Below are 15,823 nucleotides of genomic sequence, written 5' to 3' on the forward strand. Positions count from 1 at the left end.
TTGCGACTTTTTATCTGACATTTCTGACTTTTTTTTTCTGTCAATTGCAAGCTTATGTCTCACAATTTTGAGAAATAAAGTAGGACTGCATGATTCTGGATAATTTGAGAATCACAATTTTTTGTTAAAAATAGAGATCACGATTCTGGATAGACAACTTACAAAATATTGCAATTACATTTTTTATTTTTTTATTCTGTGGTGGAAACAAGCTTCCATAGAGAACTACTAGTGAGTATGATGAATTTTTCTTTTTGATACTATCCCGTTCAGTGCCTTGCTCATTGTACATGCATTTCTGCAAACATGATATTTGCTGTTTTTTAAAACTGAAGGACAAAGTCTAAATTATTTTCTGCAGTAATCAACAACATGCCACAATGCTGTCAATAGAGCTTAAGTTGTATTGAACCTGAAGCATTCTTTTAAGGGGAAGCACAGTCCTCGCACCACTGAGTGGCACTGATCCTGCCAACAGGACCATAAAATGCTCTGTTATCCCAGCAGGGAAACAGAGATTGCCTGCTTCGATTGACAGCTTCTCTCCAGTATTTTTCTCGCTTTTTGCACCTTTGCGTTACATTTTTTTATTTATTTATTTTTTCTCCACTTTTTTACATTTTCCACTTTCATCATATGGAAAGAGCAGCATGAACATGAAAGATCCATCAATATATAAAAATTACAGATACAGATAAGCTGATAATTATGTCCGTGTTATGGCCGATAACCAGTTAATGGTCTGTTAAACTTCTATACAGTTTTAATCTAAACAAATTAAAAATTAAATGGCTTAAAATGAAAATTAATTTTCATTTTAGCATAACAACATTATAATATACACCAGGGGTCGGCAATTAACTTTGGCATCAGGCCAAAAAAAAATTTCGCCACTAAATGGCGGGCCAGAACATAGTCAAAGGATAATTTTAGAAATTCATTGAAAAATGCAACTAGAATTGCCTGTGAAAAACTGCTACAGTGTCTTTTAACTGGTAGTTACTCCGTGTTAAATCCTGTAGTAGGACAGTCATTAACAAAAAGCCACATTTGCGTGGCGGTGTCCGGGTTTTACATTGGATAAATTAATAAAGCAGAGTAGTGACACGTAACCTGGCAAGTATCTTCATTCACCATCATTCAACACAGACCTTGCTAAAACACACGTATGTGGGAGATGGGGAATGGATAAAAATAACTTGAATAAGCCCATTAATGTTTGAGTCATGCTCTTAACGGACTAGCCTATGTTTTATTTCCTCTTTCCATATTGTGAATAATAAATGTGTAACATTTTAATTTACTTGTTACACAATTGATCCTTACTTATTGTAATAATTATTTGACGTAGCCTACTTTTACTCTCAGAATTATTCCTTGTCATCCTTACGTACTAAACTGCATTTTTTTTATTGTTTGCGTGCTGGAGGTAACGCTATTACGTCGTGTGCAGAGTGATGTTAACATTGAAGCTAGCTGGTGAGAGAAAATGGCACTATCAAAGAGTCTAAAGAGGAAAGTTATCAGCGAAAATAGGGCATACAAAGAAGAATGGAAAGGCAACGATTCGTTTATCCTACCTAGTTTTGTGAATACTTCTTATCTGCAACGAAGTTGTCACTGTTTTCATAGAATATAACACCGAAACCGGACGCGAGCGCCACGGCGCGATGCTACAAGAGATAATAGAACCCATTATAATGATATTGTCTACACTGTATGCGGCGCAGCGTGACACAACACATTCCCGACAGTAAACGGATTCTCCGTTATATTTCTGACGTAGTCCAAGTGCTTTGCAACGGTCAGTTTGTCGCTTTCAGTGTAGACAGCTTTTAGAAAGCGCGGCGCGTCTGGTGTAGACACATTGATAATATTAGATGGCACCACGAGACGAAGACCTATTTTAGAACTGGCCGCTATTAAAATAATCTGGCTGTGGGCGCGGGCCAGATATTATTGCTGGCGGGCCACTTTTAGCCCGCAGACCGCCTACTGCTGACCGCTGATGTACACTATGAAGCACTGATATTTATTTTGACATTTACTAAAAGCAGTGCAATTTTAGTATTATTTATTTTATTGTATTAATATTTTGAATTAGCTTTTATTTTTATATTTTTTAATTTTAGTTTGTTTTAGTAGTTTTATTATGTGTTTTTGTAGTTTTTATTGTTTTTTTTAATGTTTATATTCACCTTTTTTTTTTCTTTTTTTTTTTAATTACAGTAATTTTAGTACTTCAACTTATTTTATTTAGTTAGTTGCCAAGGCAAAATTTCTAATTTTTGTTTTTTATTTAATATATTTTTTAAGCTTTTCTTTTTTTATTAACAAAAATTATTTTTAATATTTTTAGTTTTAGTTAACAATAACAACACTGGCTAAAGATTAAATTATTTGTGTTTTAAAGATTATCTAAATTCAAAAATTGGGGAAATGCACAATTAGATATCTTTAATATTGGCCGATATAATTAAAAAATCTCTAATATCAGTCAATAACCGATATGGTACCAATATATTGCGCATTCCTACTGAATATTCCTGCTAAACTTCTTTTTTTATGTTCCACAGAAGAAGAAAAAAATCAAATGGGTTTGAAATGACTTGAGGGTGAGTAACTGATGACAGAATTTCCATCGTCTGTCTCAAGGGCTGTGGGTCTTTTGAGTTTAGTTGTTTTTTCTCATTGCACAATTAGTCAAAAATGACTCACTGAAAGACTGTTCTCTCTCTTTTTTTTTTTTTTTTTAACTATGAACTATTTTGAATGTGGGTGTCAGCACACATATGAAGGTGTGGAATCATCCTCATTTAGGAAGTCACAAGAAATAGAGAGAATTAAAGACAGGCAGGGAGACAAAAACAAAAAGAGATATAAAGCATTGTCACCTGCCTGCCTGACTCAGGGTGTTTTAATGGAGCCTGTTTCACACGTTATGTTTGTTCTTGCTTTCAAGGCTGCTAGCTGCTCTCACCTCGTGCATTATGCATGTAGCCGGACATTGTTAGACAGGCAACGTGGCAGTAAATGTGATTCAATGAGTTCATGTGATTCAGTGAGTTCACCACAGGCACATTTCTGTATGTTGAGATTCCTCATGGGTGCCGCTTTTCTTTCAGGTATACGAGTCCATTTTTGGTGTTAATGGACAGGAAAGTGGACACTGGCCAAAGATCGGAATTTTAGAGCTGTTAAGTAATATGTCATGGATCTTATTTGCCACGTAAGTGGATAAAAAGTGATGTTGGAGCTCTAGGGTTGATTCGCCCTCTACAAATCAAATAACTCTATAAGACACATTGGCCGCATAAAAATGTTTGAATGGCTGTCTGGGGACTGTTGTATAAAATATAGCTGTAATGCAACTCACAATGGGATGGCTGAAAATTAGTATGTGTTCGTGTGTGTGAGATGTTTTATTCTCATTAGTCTGTTGGGTAGCAGATGGTCTGACATTTGTCTGTTACTTGCAAATCAGCACAGATGTTCAACACACAATTAGCTCCAACAATAAAACTCAAAAATACATTGGCTACATCATAATTACAGAAATTCTGCACCAGTATAATGTGTGTCATAATCAAAGATCTGAATCTTTTTGATTATATTGTGTGGGGACTATTGGACATGTGAATAAATTATGTTTTGTAACATACATATCATAATGTGAAAGTGAACAATACCTTAAATTATGGGAATGGTTGAGTATGTGTGCTTTTCCTTTTCTAAATGATTGTGCTCATGAATTTTCACCAAGCAAACAATAAAACAGACTTACTGTATACCCTCATTAATTTTTATGGCACGTTTACAGGACAACAATGTACTAAAACAGAAAAGTTTTTTCTTTGCACAGTCGACAACATTGCCAAAATGATCCCCGTTCACGCGGATCCACGAAAACGACTAAAATGCTGTTATGCTGCCAGGCCAGTAGTTGCCGATGTCACTTTGTAAAGAAACACTATGCGCCTATAGACTGAACACGTAATACGCATGCGCGTGATGTCACTGTTTTCTCAAATTTGTCTTTTTGTAGTTTATACGGAGACGATAATGGTATCATTTTCAAAAACTTGCACTTTGAAACCCATTTTCATGTTTGCGTTTTCAGTCCCCCAAAATGTTGTTGTGTAAATGAATGGCCAAAACGCATTAAAAACTTTTCAGTTTTTAGTTGAAAGCGGTGTTGTGTAAACAACCCCTTAGAGTAAATGGCCCCAGAAAATTGTAGACAGAGGGGCGTTGACTGTTTTGACAAGGGCCAGTAAACAACCATTTAAAACACCCTAGCAACCACCTAGCAACATGCTGAAAACCACTCAACTCATTAGCAAATTTATAGCAATGCCCTGGCAACCACCTTAACATTGTGGTTGCACGTTTTGGATTGGCAAACAACACTCATAATTTTTGGTGTAATGTCGACCCCTGTAAAGGGGACCTATTATGTCTCTTTACAAGTCTCTGGTCTACCCAGATAGTGTCTGTGAAGTTTGAGCTCAAAGTACCCCACATATCATTAATTATAGCTTGTCAAATTTGCCCCTATTTGGTTGTGAGCAAAAACCCGCCATTTTTGTGTGTTTCCCTTTAAATGCAAATGAGCTGCTGCTCCTGGCCCGCTTTCCAGAAGAGGGCGGAGCTTTAACAGCTTGTGCTTCGGTTGCTCAGCAACAACAGAATCTCACGCAGCCAAAATGAGGATTGTCAGTAACGGTGTTCAGCCTTACATTGTTCAAACCAGAGTCGGACACTGATGGAGAGACTCAGGAAGAAGTTACAACTTTTAGAATACAACTTGAATGGTTAGTGGATAAATTTATGTAGTTGCTGTGGAGTTGATTCAACTCATCGACTAGCATGTGCCGTCATGTTAATCTTTTGTGCAAAACCCGAATGGACCCACTATACATAGCGTACCTGTTTGTATGTCACAAGGGGAGCGAAATCTGAGTTGCTTGTTTTTTCACATGCTTGCAGAGAAAGGCTTGCCAAAACAAAGTTACTGGGTTGTCCTTTTTCACGTTTTCTGGGTTGGTAGATGCACTGGGAACCCGATTATAGCACTTAAACATGGAAAAAGTCAGATTTTCATGATATGTCCCCTTTAATATACATATGTTTATGCCAATAACTGGTAAATAGTATTGAGATTCTGTATAGTAATTTAAAACACATCACATAGATCATTTCATATGTTGAAAAGTCATTGTTTTTGTGTAAACCATGATTTTTTTCAAGATTCTTTTTAAAAATAGAAATCTTTTGTAACTTTATAAATGTTTACTGTCACTTTGGATCAATTTCAATGCATCATCGCTGAATAAAAGTATTAATTTCTTTAAAAAAACAAACATCTTACTGACCCCAAACTTGATTGTAGTGTGTTTATTTATATTTAAATATATTGTGTATGAATAGTAAAATTATATGCTATTTTACATAAATACATGAAAAATTAAACATAATAAATAAATAAACAAACAAACAGTCAATTTAAATGCTACAGATTAATTCAGGAGTCATAATATTATAATGTATTCATTTTGAGATTTTCTAAAGATAACATTTAACAGTTTTATTTTAAAATTATAAATACAATTATTACAAATTATTATTGTTTTTAAAGAATAATTTAAATTGCGGGATTTTAGATCACAGCAAAGGTAAAAATAAATAAATATCCACTATTGACCGATGCTGATATACAAAAAAAATCTAATAATTTATATATTACTGATATGTTATGCATCCTTAATGCCGATGGATGTCTTTGTGACATGATCTATGGGTGGGCGGCACACTATATACAGAAACTGAATTTTCATATTAGGCAAACTGAATTTTTTTTTTTTACTTCACCTGCTATATATTATTTATGGAGAACTTTGTTATAGGTATACCATATATTCAGTTTTCTGTGGGAGAGTGGAGACAAAAAATAGAAGGAGAGAGTAGGAAGAGAGCGATAGTGACAGAATAAAAGAAAGTCTGTCACCGCATCATATGCAGAGTTCACTAAGACCTACTTCTGCACATAAAGATGCTTCCTCTCTCTCTGTTCTGTCATCATTAAAACTCCATCCTACAGAAGGACTGGAGAGGTGATGATGTGTGCGTGTGGCTTCACAGCTTCCCCTGGATGTGTGGATTAACTAGCCACTGCGACACCACTTCCTAGTTTGCGTACGTATGCTTGTCTTTGTGTGACTTTGCCTGCCTCTATATCTGAGCGCGTGCGTGTCCTTGCCTTTCCTCCGCATGTCCTGTTTGATTTATCCTCAGTGGAGGGGCTTTGATGACTCCCTTCTGATCTATTTGGTTGAAAAATAAGAGAAATTGCGCCATTGCTCTCTATACTCGAGTAAAAGAGAGGGGAAAATGGGACACGTGAACGCACACACACTGTTCAGGGCCGAGCATGTGTGCTTTACTGCTGTTGTTGAAACTCATTTACTAATGTATGTTTCATCCTTTATGCATCGGTGGAATGTGTTTTGTATCCGCAGCCCTGTTAAAATTCATATGATGAGATGAAACAAGTTGTGTCTAATTCCAGACTCCTGTGTATAGAAATGTTGGCTGGATACAGAAAGTGAAGACCTCCTCTAACTTTCCAAGCATTAGCTAGCATTCTGTCATCAGACATCAGCAGTGGTGATTTTACCTCACCTTGAGCCCTAGATGAGATCAGGCTGCTCAAGAACCTCGATGAGGATCTTAAACAAATGTTTATTTAATGAAAGTGGTGATCTGAATGTTGTTAGCATCATGCTGTGCCCGGGTGCCTGTTATGAATAAACCAAAGGTTCACAGATGAATCCATCATATCTTTCTACATAGTTCATTATTTTACATTACTTACATTATTTTATTATGTAAATACTGTAGTTAACTCATGTTAAAGGATTAGTTCACTTCAGAATTAAAATTTCCTGATAATTTACTCTCCCCTATGTCATCCAAGATTTATGCCTTTCTTTCTTCAGTCGAAAAGAAATTACGGTTTTTGAGGAAAACATTCCAGGATTTTTCTCCATATAGTGGACTTCACTGGGGTACAACAGGTTGAAGGTCCGAATTTCAGTTTCAGTGCAGCTTCAAAGGGGTCTACATGATCCCAGACGAGGAATAAGGGTCTTATCTAGCAAAACGATTGGTCATTTTCTAAAGAAAACAAAAAAACTGGAGCACATATAAAGCACATATAAAACTCCCATTTATATGTGCTTCATAAGTACTAATAAACAGCCAATATCCCAGTAATATGCATTCTAATAAGCAACTTAATAGTTAGAATTGGACCTATTTTTTATATATATACAAAAAGTTAGTAAAAATATTCATAAAGTCTCAAACTCGTTCATGAGATAGCAAATTAAAGCAGACTCAATCAATCAGTCAGTCGTTCAGAAGAGTTCTTAAGTTTGCAACTGAATACCTCACTGAATCGCAAATCATGTCCATTTAAAATGTCCAAATCATGTCCATTTTTGAATTTGCAACCACTACTTGTAATTAAAGAATCATATACATAAGAGTATGCTAGTATGCTGCTGAAAGTTGACAGTTAAGCTTTCACAGACAGGCTAAAATTCACAGACATTCACTTTCTGTTTTGGGAAAATGGAGGAGAAATATTGATGAGTCATCCTGCACTACAAAGATTTTTGTCCAATCAGGTTCCCTCTATAATGAGAATGCACTGTAATATAGACCTTATGCCCCAGAGAAACAAGCACACAGCCATCTTTAGAATTCTGTGTTTGAAAGTCTGTTTTTGCAGTAGCTCTTTATATTTCTCTGGCATCGGTGTCGAAGAGTAATTAGCTGGTGAAGTGGATTTACTCATTGTAGAGATAATAAAAGTTACCATAAGCGTTATTGTAATGTTTGAAGCGGATGTCACAACTGCATGTAATTAAAGAAAAAATCATAAGAGATTTTTGTCTTGTGTGTGTGTGTGATAAATGGTATTCTAAATAAAATATTCCCAATTTCACACACAAACACACACACACACACAATATATATATATATATATATATATAGTACTGGTTCTTGTTTAGCATTGTAAGGTCCAGTTGTAACTGAATCTATTTAATCGATTCTATTCTTGACGGTTAGACTGTAAGGTCAGTGACATGTTGAAACCATAATCAACACACTATTTGACTTTCTTCAGTCAGCCAGAAATATTCTTTCGAAACAAAGTGACATGATCAATAACCAATCATATTAATTCCGGATGCTTATGCAGATGCTAACTTTCAATGTTGTGTTTTCATTTCTCCTCAGTGTACGTATATGGTTTGTGCATCTCCACTGGTTGTCTGGAGAAGAAATCATCTCATCATTATTTGGTAAGTAATCAAATGCTCTTCTCCAGTGAGTTGGTGATCCCTCCCTCACTGCACAGCTTTCAACCTGTCCTTCAAACTCTAACAAAGTTTCGAAACAGGAACCATCAAACAGACACTCACACACTTAGAGTATTTCTAACCACACATATTTCTCCTGTCTAGTATAGAGTCTCTAATGACTTGTAAGGCAGCTGTGGGGCATTTGAGGTCTGCTTTTCTTGCTCATCAATGACCCTTGTTGTGTCTTCAGGCTGTTGCCTGGATACTAGGGCCGTAGAGGTGGCCTTGACCGTGAGGAAAATGAAATGGCCAATGCTAGTGGCTATCAGGAGACAAGCTTCAAAGCCTCCAGGGTCCAATCTGACGAGTGTAAACAACGTTCTCATAAACATGAAAAATGTCTCCTCCTCGCAAAACCTTCCTCTACTTCTAAGTGACAAAACTAGGCACAAAAAGCTCTGAGTCTTTTGCTGAATCCAGACCATGGTAATCATAGCGATGAGCTGGAGTGGTCAAATTGGTTGAAAGGGACTAGGTATATTTAGTATGTACTGAAGTACTTCACTGCAGTATTAAGAGGCTGAGCTTGCTTCCTGTTCTGCTTGTCACTCTTGTTAACAATTATTTTTGTCTTAGTAGGCGCATTTTTCAGAGCAGTACTCTATGCTATGCTTCCCTACTTCCCTATATATATGTGTGTGTGTGTGTGTGTGTGTGTGTGTGTGTACGCATGTGTATTAGTGTTGTCAATCAATAAAAAATAAAAAATAAAAAAAAAACTGATTAATCACACATTTTCTGTAATTCAGTCAGGACCACTTAAGTCAAAAAATTACCAGAGACAAACCTTTTAGTCAATGTTTTTTTTTTTTTTTTTTTTTTTTTTTGCCATATTTTGCTGAAGTTACATTTGCCAGTATGGCTCTGTTCTAAATTCCCCGTCCTTTTCATGAGCTCCGTGAAAGCTAAGACCTGGAACAGCAGCAGCTTCTGGGGACTACCTCCCATTTTTTTAACTGGGAGAGCAGCACAAAAACCCCCTATTGAGAACAGAGCATGCATCAATGACAACAGAATGACAGTTAAACACAAGTTTAAGGAGGAGCTGGGGGAGGAGGTGGGTTGCAAGCAGCGTACAGTGAAAGCAGCCAAGCAAGCAGAGAGACGGAAGCTGCGTTTAAGTAATGCGCCTTATTTGAGAGTTGCCAATTGAGTCCATAGAAATCAGATCAGCTGATATGGGCGGGGTTGGAATTTGCGAATCAGCTGATGGCGGAGCTTGACTACGAGGCCTGCCTGAACTAACGCAGAATGCTTGATTTGATCTTTTTCTGTAATTAATCGCACATAACATTAAAATTTGTAATGTATTTTTATATAGTAAAGCATATTTTCACATTGAATCTCCAAATGAATGTAGAAACAACATAAAGGCGGTATATTTTAAGTTTGTGTTTAATGGCATCTTTTTACTAAGTGCTTTGAATGAAGGCCAGTATCACTGATACCAGTGCTGATACTGATGCCTCTATTGAATTTTAAATTTTCTAAGATTAAATGAGTAATTATCCATTCAACATTATCCATACAGTATATTTGAAAGCCACCATTTTTAACAAATAGTAGGCTTAAAAATATTATAACAACTATTAATTTAAGTGAATATGAAACAATATCCACATAAACCTGTTTTAAAAATTGCTACATTTAGTTGTGCACTGTAAAAAATAATTGTTGGTTTGACTTAAAAAGTAAGTAACTTGGTTGCCTTAAAAAATTTGATTTACTACAATGCTGGCAATTGGTTTAATCAACAGAAACTCAAAATATTATGTTATCTGAGCTACATTAATGATCTAAGTTGATTTGACAAAAGAAAAAATGTTATGATAACAAATCATGAAAATATTTTTTACAGTGTGTCTTTAATATAGTGTATTGTATATAGTGTACATAGTAATATAGTGAATTTGAATGAGAGCTGCACACTAATTTTCACAATAATTATTTTCACACTTACACCTGCGTGTCTTAATCATTGGGATAAGCAATGTTACCGAAACGTGCGTTTGTCCTGTGGGTCAAACCAAAATTAACACATTATTTTTGACAGCCTAAGTATATTTAATCACATAAGTTTGTGATCCCCCCTTTTCTTTTCTTTTTTTATTCATTTTACTTTTTATGGCTTTTTAAGTCCATGTTTAAGACTAATATCTAGATGCTAGTATGCTGCTGAGAGTTAGTTCACAGACAGCCTAAAATTTAAAGACTTTGGCCCGGTTTCACAGACAGGGCTTAACCTAAACCAGGATTAGGCCTTAGTTCAATTAGGGCATTTAAGTAATTTTATAATGTGTCTTAGAAAATGTTTTACTGATGTGCATCTTGAGACAAAACAGTTGCACTGACATATTTTGAGATATCTCAGAGCAAGTTTCTTTCAGTTGAAACAGTTCAAACACGCATTTTAGTCTAGGACTAGCTTAAGCCTTGTCTGTGAAACCGAGGGTGAATGTTCTGGGAAAATAGAGAGAAATATTGATGTAGGGCTGGACAATATGACATAAAATCAAAATCTCGATTAATTGAACATTTTACCTCGATTACAATTGATGATTGAATGAACGATTATTTTTATTTATTTTTTTATTTTTTTGCCCTCATAGTTCACTGACAAGGTTTGTACTGTAAATATGCTTGACTATTAAAGGTGGGAAATTTTTTCCTAATGAACAGCTCACTTTCAGCGGTTATTTTATCTATGGTTTGTAACATTTCTTACAGATTTCTGCTCATAAATCAGCACAATACATTTATTTCAATGTGTTAATGAGAGAGCGACTGCGTGTGTGAATTAGTCTCTCTATTAATTGTGAAGCTGTGGTTTGTAGATAGTTACTTAAAAATTAGAAAAACATATGTTATAACTTTTGATTTTCTAAGCTAGTTTAGTGATAAATCACAGGACAGCGTTGATAACAAGTTTCTGCGCTCCACTCTGTGCACGTAATCTTCACATGATGTGCAGCTACTGTCTGTATTGTTTGTGTGCCACAATGCATCAGCGTGGTAGGTCAATATAATAGGCCTAATACACATCTGATGGTCTAAAATCGCTTGAATGTGCAAACTGTCAAGCCTTAAAACACATACAATTGACAAAATTTAGTGAAGACACAAGTGAACTTCGGGGCTTAATTAGCTGGTGAAGTGGATTTACTTATTGTAGAGTTAATAAAAGTTACCTTGAACGTTATAATGTTTGAAATGGATATCATAACAAATGTCAGTAGACCTGGAAGGTTTTAAAACAAGCGGTTCATTCATAAATCCGTAAGATCTTACCTTCATGCTGTGGAAATATAAACCGGAGGACAGAACACAACGAGCGCAGCGCTGAAAAGGGGCGGGGCTACATAAGGTCTATAAAAAAGTAGAAAAACATGATTCATGGCAGGCTTATAACTAAAGCTTATTGGCTGTTTAACAACAATAACAAAAACTTAAGGAGTCATTTGCTGCTTAAGTGCAGAGAATCCAGTGATGGCAGGTGAAAAGTGATTAAGCTATTTACTGTATGCATTACTAATCTGTTTTTCTCACTTTCTTTCTTGTTACTGTATTTATCTTTCTCACTCACTTTTTCACACATACACACACATTTCAAATGACTGAGAGGAACTTAATCTATTACCAAAGTTCCCCTCAGAGTGAAACAGTGTGAATATTAAAGTGAGAAGAACAATCTTTATTTTAAAACCAAGTATATAAGCATTGCGTAGGTTGGTGACCTGATGTCTCATAAAGTAGGATGTCGGAGGAGGCCTGCGAATGGCTTTGGGCGCACATCACACACTGAATTCAACAGAAAACATGCTGAAAATAGTTCTCCAATAACCATTTTATAATTTTTGGTCATTATTAATCGAAATAATCAGTGCAGTAACCTAGAAATCACTTTATTTTTTGAATCGAGACACTGTCAGTTTGAAATCACAACGCGAGCCTGCTTATCTGAACTAAACGGCAACCCTTGAGCAGTGTGTAATTTCAGCACAGCTAATATAGCTTGACATCTTCCCTCAAAGATCAACACAAATGTGGGCTTGTGTACATGGTTGCCTAAACCCTAATTACCATAATTATATGTATGAGGCACAGTTGTGGTTCAATTGTACAACAACCAGTGTAAATGGATGGGAAAATATAGGCTATTTGTTTTAATTCCCTCTTTTAAGATACCGGCATTTCTTGAACGGATGGCTGAACAAATCTTCCCCTCTAGTATTAGACTAAAGCCATTATTCCGCCATTAGTCTAAATGAGATAACCTTAGCTCTTTGTTTCTCCTCTATGCAATCCTTTGCAGAAAAATGAAGGGATCTTTTTGACAAGGCTGTTTTACATCCAATCAGATTTGTTTGAAAGGAAGCTGTTCAAAATGGCAGTTTTCCCAAAAGGCAAACCATCTGTTCAGTCAGATCTTAGCATAATCATCATCTTTTTTATCTTATTCTGAAGCATAGAGGAGAGATAACGAGAAAGAGAGAGAGAGTGTTTAACCAAAAAAAAAAAAAGAAGAAGAAATCACTCCATCAGTTGCTCATAACCAGCCTCCCCTTCTGCCTTATTAAACATCAGACCATCTGTTAATATTGATTCTTTATTAAAACAATACATGCCCTACAGTTAATTGAGCGTGAATAATTTGAATAATCCAATGTGGTGTGTTTTTTTGGTTTAATTCATAAAATTGCATGGCACACTGCACTCACATACGATAATCCCCATTGGATCTCTGCGGCCGTTATATAAATTTCATAATCTCTTTCATAGTTTATGAAAGCCAGCGTGAGGTCGGACGGATGCCCTATGGGCTGTTCTGAAACACAGGTTATGAAAATCCGAAAGCCAGGAGGTTTTACAAAGAAGAGAGAACAGACATCTGCAAATTAATTCAGTGCACATAGTGCTTTGGAGTTGTGTCGAGAGTTGCGTTGGTCCGGTTTTAGTGGAAATCATTTATTCTGCATTCTCCTACCCCAGAGTCTCCACATTCCTTTTTAATTTAAAAAGCATTTCATTATGATAGGGTAACGGGTTTATTATTGTTGTGCATTTAGAACATATCTGGATTGTCGTCAAGTGTTTGTCCTTCAAGGTGGTGGCGAGGTAAAGAAACTAAGAAGGAAGAAAGAAAAACAAGGGAAGTGGTAGGAAGTCGCTAGAATGACAGGAAGAACTTGGACCGTGTGGCACACCCTGGTAAAGACATCCATCCAAAGATTTAATGCTGTGCTGTTTTTATTCCTGTCATTGTTTTGTTTTACATAATGTATCAAAAGTCATGTTTGGTGCTGTAAGAGAAGTGACCTTTCCTCAAAACCACAGGGACATGGAAACAATAGCCCTTTTTTATTTCATGGACATTCTTGTTTAGTGGGGAACAAACCTACGTTATAAGTGAACCTCAAGGAACAATCCATGTCATGACCCCTTTAAATAACTAAATAAATTTACTTTATTACACATTTGAGAATCGGAATATCGGATATTTCATGATATGGTTAACAATTTTGTGAATATTTTGAATAAAAAGGAAAAATGAAATTAAACCGATACATCTGTCATACAGGATTGCTGTTAAAAATGACTGGATTTCGCAAGAGAAAATTCGCCAAGCTATGGAAAATGTGACCACACCTTTAATATCCCATAATTGCAACTTTATACCTTTCAGTTATGACTTTAAATATCACAGTGTGACTTTATATTTCACTATTGAGGCTTTGAATTTCATAATATGATAATATATTACACAACTTTTTTGTAGACAGAGATTTACAGAAGATTCACAAGTGCATAAATGAAATGCTCTTTTTACTAAATTTCTCTTTTCAAATTGTCGCTTTTTATATGTGATCTGTTTATATCTCTGATGTTTTTGTCTATCTTTACCTCTTGACAGAAATAGCCTGATTCCACCATTTTAATCAATTGATCCTCCATCATCCCTGCTGATAAAATATATACAGAGAGCGAGAGTCATTGATTTTGTCACCTAACTCCTTCTCAATGATTTGTCAGTGGGAGACACTAAGCTTTGTCAATAAAAGGCCCCACACTGTTCCAGAAATGCCACCGTGGCGACATTCTAGATGATTACTGTGAATCTGTCCCTGCAGAAATGCATTATGGATCAGCCACGTGAGGCTTAATCCTTCTCATGTCTCTCCAGTGTTTGGCAGTTAGTTTAACTACATTTCTCAGTAGTGAGGTGGTTGTGTTGCTGTTCTTGAAACTATGAAGCTTTTCAGTTAAGCAAGTTTTTTGAATCAGTACAAGGGCAATCTTATCAAACACAACATTATATTTTCTCTGACAATATTTCAGAATAAGAGTCAATGATTTTTGAGTTGATTCATTCGTTTGATTTAGTTGTTTTCAACGAATCAGTCACTGGTTATGGTGGGGCCAATATAGGCACGATATGGGCTTAAGATATGGTTTGTCTATGGGTTTCATGATGGCTCTATCTGAAATAGCCCCAGTATGGGCCCTACATTGGTCTGTCAATTGGTTCCATGTCGGCCCTATCTAAATTAGCCCCAGTACGGGCCCTAAATGGGTTTGTCTATGAGTTCAATGTTGGCCCTATCCGAAATAGCCCCAATATGGGCCCTACATTGGTTTGTCTATGGGTTTCATGTCAGCTCTATCTGAAATTGCCGCAGTATAGGCCCTACATGGGTTTGTCCATTGGTTCCATGTCAGTCCTATATAATTTAGCTCCAGTATGGGCCCTAAATGGGTTTGTCCATGTGTTCCATGTTATCTAAATAAGCCCCGGTATGGGCCATACATGGGTTCCATGGATACTGAAGCTAAGTAGGGTTGAGCTTGGTCGGTACCTGGATGGGAGACCTCCTGGGAAAAACTAGGTTGCTGCTGGAAGAGGTGTTAGTGAGACAAGCAGTGAGGAAAAAATTCTTGTCAAGACAACAACAACAAAAAAAAAACCCACGTTGAGCCAATTTGAAAAAATAAGGCAACCTATCGCGCTCAACTTTTTAAGTTAACTCAACTAATTTGCTCCAGTTAAAGTTAACTTAAAAACTTATGTTTATTAAATGAATACAGTTAGTCTTTTGAACTTTAAAACTTCTTGTCAAGACAAGCAAAAAATATTTAGCAATGCAAGCAGCTACAATCCTTGTTTTTTCATCTCCATGTTTGATTTTCAAAGTTAACTACATGACATGAACATCATTTGCCTCTTAAAACTAACCACGTACAGACATCTGACAAAGTATAGCGAGGGGTGACGGCAGGGCCTGAGAACATATGGCAAGTCCTAGACCCTGTGTGTGTTTGTCTTTTTTGTGTCTCGTATTGTGTGTGCGCAGGGCCAATTAAGTTTGGAATATTTGTTTAACAAATTCTGCACA

General features: G+C 36.1%; 1 protein-coding gene across 1 annotated transcript in view; it reads left to right on the forward strand.

The window, feature by feature from the left end:
* LOC127504698 (extracellular sulfatase Sulf-2-like) overlaps positions 1 to 15,823 on the forward strand; it is a 164,027-nt gene that overhangs the window by 69,894 nt on the left and 78,310 nt on the right. Inside the window, exon 3 of the mRNA XM_051879614.1 lies at positions 8,308 to 8,372. The gene's annotated coding sequence lies outside the window, so the exon portion shown is untranslated. The remainder of the gene's footprint in view (positions 1 to 8,307; positions 8,373 to 15,823) is intronic.

Source organism: Ctenopharyngodon idella, chromosome 22, assembly GCF_019924925.1.
Source record: "Ctenopharyngodon idella isolate HZGC_01 chromosome 22, HZGC01, whole genome shotgun sequence".
NCBI classification, from domain to species: Eukaryota; Metazoa; Chordata; class Actinopteri; order Cypriniformes; family Xenocyprididae; genus Ctenopharyngodon; species Ctenopharyngodon idella.